This window comes from Centruroides vittatus, unplaced genomic scaffold, assembly GCF_030686945.1.
Source record: "Centruroides vittatus isolate TY-2023 unplaced genomic scaffold, ASM3068694v2 contig_1033, whole genome shotgun sequence".
NCBI classification, from domain to species: Eukaryota; Metazoa; Arthropoda; class Arachnida; order Scorpiones; family Buthidae; genus Centruroides; species Centruroides vittatus.
In genome coordinates this window covers 1,951,808-1,961,323 of record NW_027120671.1, presented here as the reverse complement: position 1 = coordinate 1,961,323, position 9,516 = coordinate 1,951,808, and the positions used below count along the sequence as shown (strand labels likewise).

At 30.0% G+C, this 9,516-nt stretch overlaps 1 pseudogene; it reads left to right on the top strand.

The window, feature by feature from the left end:
• The first annotated feature begins 4,139 nt into the window (after positions 1–4,139).
• LOC136968643 (retinal homeobox protein Rx2-like) lies at positions 4,140–7,328 on the top strand (annotated as a pseudogene).
• Positions 7,329–9,516: the final 2,188 nt, after the last annotated feature.

The following is a 9,516-nucleotide window of genomic DNA, read 5'->3' as shown; positions in this document are numbered from 1 at the left end:
ATTGATTTTGCTTGGTTTTTAACGTTAGGATTTTGAAAAGATGCTTCGAAAAATTCTCCGAGAATATTTAATCGATCCATGAGCTTTAAGTACTACATACGATCGATGATCGATAGAAACTGATGCCGACTATTTTTAGAAGATACTAAAACTTTATAGTAGATCAAAATTTATATTGTTAATATTTTTAAACTTATAAAAATGAAAATAATAGATGTTAGTGCATTTGATGAGGAAAGAATTTATTAAGAAAAATGATAAAATGATGAGGAAGAAATGATAAAAGATACGCTAGAGCATCTACAAGATGCTCTAGCGTATCTTTTATCATTTCTTTTTGAATAGTTATTAGAATAGTTGAATAGTTAAATATATATATATATTAAAAATATGATTTGCGAGGGAAGATTATAACATAATAATAATAAAAATAAATGGTTAAAATTATAAACCTTATAATAGTTGAATAGATTTTAACACTAAAGAAGCGATATAAAAAATAAATGTCATTCCTTATTATTAATCAACGAATTGCTTTTTATATGACATTAAAAATTCCATCATTTGTTATCAGGGATGCCTCTTATTAGCATTTAACAGTGTTCGACACATATAGTTCAATCTAGTTAACATCGTTACGCTTGCTTGAATCGTAACAATCGAGCCACGTATCCCATGTTTAAAGGCTGGATGGATTACTCGAAGGTAACAAAAATTGATTCCTGTTTCACTCCCTCCAAATCCCAACTGATGATTGGAACGTTTAGAACGGTGCTCTACCGGAACTGTTAATAAAATGCTTCGGTGTCCATCTGGACATCTAGCACTTTTCTAGGCAGCTGCTAAATGTTCGATTTTCTATTTAAAAAAATAAATAAATAAAACATGCATTAAACATTATTTGTTTTAATATTTAATTTTAATTATTCGAACTGTGTATATTTAATTCACAACTCATAAATGCGCTTAAAATAAAAACTTTCGGGGTGGTAATTACAATTGCTCAACTTCGTCCCGATTTTTAGAATACCCGATTTTTTTTTTTTTTTTTTTTTTTTCTCACTGAACAAAGTACTTCACAAAGACACTTCACTTAGAATATTATTATTTCCCGCCAGTTGCGACACCTCATCGCCACCATCATCGACCCATCATTATGGAGGAGGGTCGGCAAAGGTCAACAGTTAGTTACCCACGACATTTAGTAGTCGAGTCATCTTGTTCCTCATTGGACCGACAAGCATCTTTTGTTTTGTTTTCAATTTTGGGAACGTTCTAGCAATAATCTTTCTTTTACGTCTCACTTAAAATAAAGGCTTCCACGTGTTTTATCCTCTGTTATATCACAACTTACGTCTTCTACATTAAATAGAAAAACCAGAAATACGAAACAGTTATATTTCTATACTCTAAACACTTACCAAAATGGACTAGATTTTTTTTTAATCTATCAGAGACAATAACAATCTATAAATCACTTAAATTTCACTATCACTTTTTCAAAATGATCTCTAGCGATTTGTGCGATGACAGATTATAGGAAGACCAAATTTCCTACTCGTCTTCAATCAGTTGCATTGCAATAAAATGGTTACATTAAATAGCGCTAGCCATGTACAGTAGGAAACCACTTAGAGCACTGTGCCTCATTGGCGAACCTCGTACATGCAATTAGTATTAATTCTGCCAATAACTTAGATAATGTAGTATAAAGAGATAGTTCAATAATTCCTGTTTAGGTCACTTAACTCAAACAAACCAGTACTCGCCACATAGACATCCGACAGCCTCAGTTTTATTTACTAGATTTCAAATTTCTGGGAACGAATAAAAAATCAGCAAGTCGTCCACCTAACATATATAAAGGACCACATCCGACGAAAATGAATGGCTTCCCGAAGAGAGACTAATTTTCTTATTATTTTGCACGGTAGGGCCACTAGTCCTACTAAGAGATAAGTCAAAAATGAGATAGTAAAACAACTAACGGGGAGAAAAAAAAAAAAAACAATATTCTAATATAAATTTACACTTCTTATAAAAGGTAAGTGAAGGTAAGGAAGAAAAGACATGGTTAAAAAGTTAATACATGTGGCAAAATAATTTTGTAAAGATTTTCCCACACTAAAAGTCTGTAACGTCATCCTTTACTGTATATTTTTTTCTGTAAACGATTTACTTTCAATTACCTACTCTTGTATACAGCTGCCGACATGTTCTATTTATGTCCCAGCTGTCTTCCATTATAGCTTGTTATTCATTCCTTCAGAACTTGGATGAAGGGAAAGCTTCAATGAAGAAATTACCACACATTATGTCTCTCACTTCCTCAATTATACATAATTACAGCGAGGCATTTGGGCCCGGGACACATCGCTTGACCACGTGAACGGGATGACGTCAGCGGGCGCATCACCCAGTAGATATTTTTGTACGTTATGCAAAGTTGCAAGAATAAGAAAATAGTTTGCATTTGTATAAACGATGGAAAATAAAATAAGAAATTGCATGCTGCATTTCGACAGATCTTTGCAAATCGGTTTATTGCACCAATCGAATATGCATTTATATGTCTTATGTGGGACGAGAGAGAGAGAGAGAATTTGCAGTGAATCACTTCGTCTTTATAATTGCAAAACGTCCGTGTTATTATCATGTTTATTGATCTGCTAATTCTAGCAATAAAAGTCTAATGAAATTTATAAAATATGCGAATTCAATTTTAAATAATTAATTGATATTTAATTGTAAATATTACAAATAATGAAAGGTGTAAACTGTTTGATAACATTATTATTAACGTCTAAATTAGTTTAATTTTTATACGTTATTACACTTAATTTATCGAATTAAATGACAATCTTACCTGTTACACGTAGTAAACGTTTCTAATCCCTTCCAAAATTTCACTTTCCAGCAATATATGTTTCATTTTCAATACAGTAATTGTAAATTAAGCTTGTAGCATTACTCTATAAAGTATACATTTTAACAAGACAAGGCTAGTGTTTGAAATTACAGCAATACGAACGTTGAGTAACGATAAAGCCCGACTTGAAACAATAGAATAAAACACTACAGACGTAATTTAAAAATATATAAATTGGAGCATAAATATTAGTTTTAGAAATGATAAATGTGTATTTTGCTGGAGTAATGAGCGCATAAATAGAAATGTAAAGGCAAAATTGATTTATTTTTAATATCTGTGGGTTAAAAAAGATGAAGATAAAAAAACACACGCATTAATTCGTTCAATTTAAGCAATAAAAATTTATCCTAAACATCTCCACATTTACTAATTTAAATTAATTGTATCAGATTTAATGGTTTAATTCAGAAATTCATCAAGTTTTAATTGGCATAAAGAAAATATAATTAAGCTAAGTAAAAATATAGGAAAATTTATATATTATATAATAATTTATTAAAGTAATTGTGATTATTATTACCACTTTAAATCATTCATAAAGTTCTATTTATATAAATTGGAAACATTTACGAGATATACGATATGTTGCGAGACTTGAATGCTTTTTAAGATGCTTAGTCACGACCGTTGTTCTCTTAGCCGTGTTTTTACCTAAGAGTTTTCGGTGATGTACCCATTTGTAAAGAAGTCGGAACAATTGGAATAACTCAAATTTCACTTTCCCAAAGAGGATAGCTATCTTTGTAAACGTTTTTCCAGATCGTAGATAAGATAAGGTGAAGGGAGAATCGGTTGGATGATCCCATACATTTACTTATTGGTCTAATTGTTACAAAGCTTATTTAATTATTTTGGATGGTCTACCTAAAAGCCACGTCATCTACCTTGGGTTCTTTAGCCGTATATAATTAAAAGCGTGAGAATATGACTAGGAGATGTGCAATCCCAAGCATCCTCTAAACCAATAGCGCTTCTTTATGACCTTCACAACTATGCCTCCATTGGTCGTTAGAAGGAAGAAGGCGGAGTAGATAAAACTTTCTGGTTATAATACTCATGTAGGATAGTTTTGAGCAAAGTTAGTAGGGAATTTAGTCGGTAAAACATCAACAGAGTGTGAGTTGATCATAATCAAATACTTCCGTAAACTGTGGTGAGTTCATTAAATCTTATTTAATTTGTTAAAAATAATTATACGCGAGTAATTGTTTGTAATAGGGACATACTTTCGTTTCATTATTTCCAGTTTCCTTTTCAGCTGTTTTTCCCCCCTCGTATAGTTTAAATGTGTCCAATGAATAACCCCTACCCGCTGATAACTGTTTCAATAACGGAACATTAAAAAGGATGTTTAATTCTCCCATCAGCTTTCATCATCGTTTTAACAACAAGTACTTAAAGATCATTTTCCCGCAGATCGACTAAATCACGGAAATACAACTGGTTACAATTCGTTCAACTCATTCAAACCTCTAAAAGAATCACACACGCCATATCATTTACCTTAAATGTCACTAATTGAAACTCATGTACATCCGTAACATTCCACCAAAACCGTATTCTAAACTACTAAAATGTATCTCAGAGATATTTTCTTCCTTACAGACCATGCAGACTAACAAATCTGAAATGAGAGGCAATTTTCACAGCATACAAGTCATGCTGGGACTACAACAACAGCAACAGCAGCAGCAGCAACAACAGCAGCAGCAACAGCAACAACAGCAAGGTGGTCACGCCGATTTATCTCAAAATGCTCTATCCAATACCTTATCGTTAAATTCGGTTCCACTTCCTACTAATTCTTTATGTAATGCACGGTTAACAAATCCTCAAACATCAGACTTGATAGGAAAAGAAGTGACTGGTAAGTTCCATACTCCTAATTTTTACTAAATATAATTACGTCTGTATGTTATCTAGGTTATAAAATTTGTAAATTTCCCTTCTACGTCAATTTTAATACAGTTTATACTACGCTCCAACTCTTTTTATACTCCGATTTATCCAATCTCTATGGATATTTTGCTATCCCAATTCGTTATTAGAACTAAAACTTATACAGTGTATGCATTAATTACTAAATACATTTCATACAACTCGAACGAAAAATTAATTAATAAAGTATTCTCGTGTTATTTTATTGAGACGAAGTCATTTTAAATTCGATTCGAATTACAGAAACTCCAAAACAAAACGTGGAGAAATCACAGAATAATAGCAACACCGATAAAACTGTAAAGAAAAAGAAAACAAGGTAATGTGAAAAATGTTTATTCCTCATTTCCAACTTTGAGAAATTCCCAAATTTACCGGGTGAATTTAATTATCCCCTTTTATTTTACTTTTCCCCCCCTCTATACAGAACAACATTTACAGCATATCAATTGGATGAATTGGAAAGGGCCTTTCAGAGAGCGCCATATCCCGATGTTTTTGCAAGAGAGGAGCTTGCTCTCCGTCTCAATTTAAGCGAATCTAGAGTGCAAGTAAGTAGTTTATTTTATACTTAAAGTTTTTTTCATTAAATAATATTAGAAATATTTCAAAAAAGAAATGATTTTTATAACGGTACAAATACTTAATTGCACGGTGAGTTGCTATAAATAGTTCGTCTAGAGGAGTCTTTCGTCATGACATCATTAGCATATGATTACTGCGAGACAGATAGAAATGATTTCTAATATCCTGTTATTCAGAAACCATATTTGCTTTTTGTGTTTCACTAATTCATACTTGCTCTCTCTCTAATTGAACTTTCTCTGACCTATGAACTAATTTTCAAAGTTATAATAGAAAATAGTCTAAATAAAGTTTAAAAATTCTAAGACTTGGAAATGTTAAAAAAAAATCTAACTTATTTAGAGTCTTATTAGACTCTAAATAGGTTAGATTTTTTTAAAACTGCATATTGATGATGATAATAATAATAATAAATATATAAGATTATACATATTCTGTTCATTGGAAACAGTTAGATTTCAAACCTTTGTTAAAGTTTAATTAATATTAAATTACAGTATCGAATTTTTCCTCAAGTTTGAATGAATTTATCTTACTAGTTTTGAATTTAATCATAGGTTTGGTTTCAAAATAGACGTGCCAAGTGGAGAAAACGAGAACCACCAAGAAAAACAAATTATTTACAAACAGGTAATATTCGTGCCCTTTATTTTAAAATGATTATTTAATGTCAACGTGGTAATAATATTAAAAAATCGTATATATATATATATATATATATATATCTTTCTCAGGTACCAGTACGGCTCTTCCTAAACCGTTTACGAATCCAGCTCCGACATTGCCACCTATTAGCAATAACAACGATTCTTGGGCTTTTGCTGCGAATGCGTATGACTTTGGTTTTCAGACACCACCTTATACTAGCTATAGCAGTAATCCTCATACTACTCTAGCGTCTAATAATCCTACAACAGGATTTTATATAACAGTATGATATCGCCTCAACCTATGGCACTTTCCGATCCTCTTCTTCAAGGATTGCGTTCAACACCGGAACTTCAGCAGAAGAACATGTTAAATTCTCCGAGTCCAACACAATTTTCTACATCAGTTAACGATAAGAAAGGCAACATGTTACTGGAACCCGAATCATCGGATCCTCACCGTTTAACAACTCTTCCGCCATTATTGTTAAAAACGAAAGATAATGCGGTATCTCCTCTTCCTTCACTCGACTTCTTCACGTAACTTAAAAAGGTCATGTGATGATTATTAACATTCTGACGTAAGAGAGTTTATTTTAAATTCCAAGAAGACTTTAATCATCTACTAAAGCTCGCTGCCTTCTTTAACCTCTTCTAAATGCGCTTCATCGAATTTAGGTTTTAACCTTTTACTAAGGAACTTTAAAGAAAATCAAAGGCCAAATATTAAATACATTTTCTTTTTTTTTTTTTTTTTCTAGTCAAGTCAAAAATTTTTGTGCAATTTTTATTCAAAGAAGTGCTTCTAGTCTTATAAACTTATTAGGAAAATTGCATTTTAAAACGAATTTTTTAAAAAGATGTTTGTAGAACTTGGCTGTATAAAAAGCCACTTCTTATATTTAGTATCATAGATCAAATAGATAATTATATTATAGTCATTATCTAGTCTTTAAGTGCCAAGTATACAAAATATAACCTACCGAGTGCAACATCGTGGCTTATAGTTTTACTATAAAAAAAAATTTTTGATATTAATCTATATTTTTCTATTTTTATACTTACTCGAAACGACGTTTAAATATGAATGCAATTCTTCTCTTTGCCTTTTCTAAATGTACTTGAAAGTAACTGTGTGTTTTGAACGTGTCCAATTTCAATGTGTCCAATTAGTGATAAATCTGTAGATGTTTATATTTTAAATAAAATAAATGTAATATGCAAAATTTTGTTTGGTCATCCCATTCTTTTTTTTTTTTCTTTTTTCTTCATCAAATAAATGATTATTTTGGGTGTGATCTTTAATCCTTTTCTAACCTTGAACCCCTTCCCATAATAATAAAACTCAGGTATCTGTTAACAATTTAATATCTTGTTAATTTAAAATAATTCTAATTTGTTACTTGCTTTTCGTGTTTATTATTTTAAACTGTTCCAAATTAAGAATGGAGATTGAATTTGTTAACTGTTTACTCAATGTCAGAGTGTATTTCCTCCTTTCGTAGCATAAAGGAAACACATGATGATTATTCAAATGACTTATCCAGATTTAGATCACTAAACATCTACTAATTTCTTTTTTCTTTTAATTTTATTTATAAATAACATTAATTCCTTACAGAGCTTTAAGAGTATTCTGATATTAAAAATGAACAGTTATATTTCAAGTTTACTTCAACACCTTATCAAGTAAACAAACTTTAAACAATAGAAATGTATATTTTATATATTTGATAGCAAAAAAAAAAAGTACTAAAAATTACTGTAATTATTTTGTTTTTTCGTTTAAATAAAAGCCTAATAATTACTCATTTTAACCTATTTAAATCTACTAAAAAATTTTAATTAATGTTTTAAGTAAGAATAAATTATCTTTATTAAGCGAAGAAGTGTTTAAATCATACAAAATAATTTCATTTAATTAATAAAATTAGATACTTTTTAATTATAATAAAGATAAAGTATTTTATATTTTAATAATTAGTTTATGGGCCTATATTATACACAAATAAGAAGTGTTTAAGACAATTTATTGAATAAAAATCAGTACAGGAGGTGAAATTTCTATTTGTTTTCAGATAGAGAAGTTCTTATATTTTCATTTCTTCTTCGTTCCATAACAACATTATTAGTTAATAAGAGTGCATTTGGCTCCTGAAAGTGAATGGGAGGAAGAAAATATATTAAAAAAACCATTGTTTACTTCAACAAGTAGCTTTTATATAAGGCACGTATGCCTGCGAGTATTGAATAATTAAATATAGTTTAGACAAATAACCAGATAAGGAATAATGAAATAAATCTTCCTTAATAAAATATATTTATGAATAAAGTTTTTTAAGTTAAATGAAAAATGTATTTTAAAATTATTATTTTTTAACGAAGAAACGTGATTGATAAAGATATAGGCCTAATATATTAAAAATGCTTTATTAATGAGGGATTGTGGTTTTTAATATTACTACAATCCATATATAAATTTATTTATACATCTCCTTAGAGAAATTATGATATTCTCCTATAAATTGACTTAAAATTTTATTTTATTAAAGGATTTATATTAAAATTTGTATATTTTTACCCTCCTTTTTAAGTGTATTAAGAGTGAAAAAATACATTAAATTTGTAAGTTCTGTAATTTTATTTATTAATACAATGTCCAAAATAAGCTTATTAATTAAATAACACATAATAATTTTGTAATACATTTTCAACAATTTACTACACATTATAATGCAAGTAACCAGAATATTACACGTTTCTACTATCACAGTAATATAATATATTTAAAAAAAAAGCAATTTTGAATCTGTAAAGGAAATGTATATAGGCTACTGCGCGTTATACACCAATTAAAAATATTATATACCGTTTAATAGTATTTAAGCTTTACTCTATTATTATTATTATTCGTTAATACATCATAATGTTGACTAAATAAAGACCTGTTTATAGATAATTGCCCTTTCATGGAGTCATGACGATTTAAACAGTTGTTCACACCTGCCTACACTAACAAGCTTATGATGGAAGAGACCATAACACGAAGCTACGATATTTAAAGCGCGATATATTTTAATAATTCCGTTAGCCAGATGTGATTATATTAGTAGGATTTTTTGTAATTATGCTTTTAATTTCTTTATGTTATAGCTCTGGTATGTTTTTATTTATGCGCTTTATCCCACAGATTACACTTTTTACCCCTGTATTTCCTGACTTCTCGCGTACTGTATAGGTTAATAACAGGGGATCTCGAAACTTTAATTATTCTCGACGACTGCCTGCTGTGCACCAGATGTAATTCGTTTTGTGCGGTTGGCACATTGGCTTGGTTCTGACGTCATTTCGGCGTGGGCCACGTGCCGCGCGCAATGAGGCAGTAAAGTGGTCACGTGGGAAACAATAGTAGTC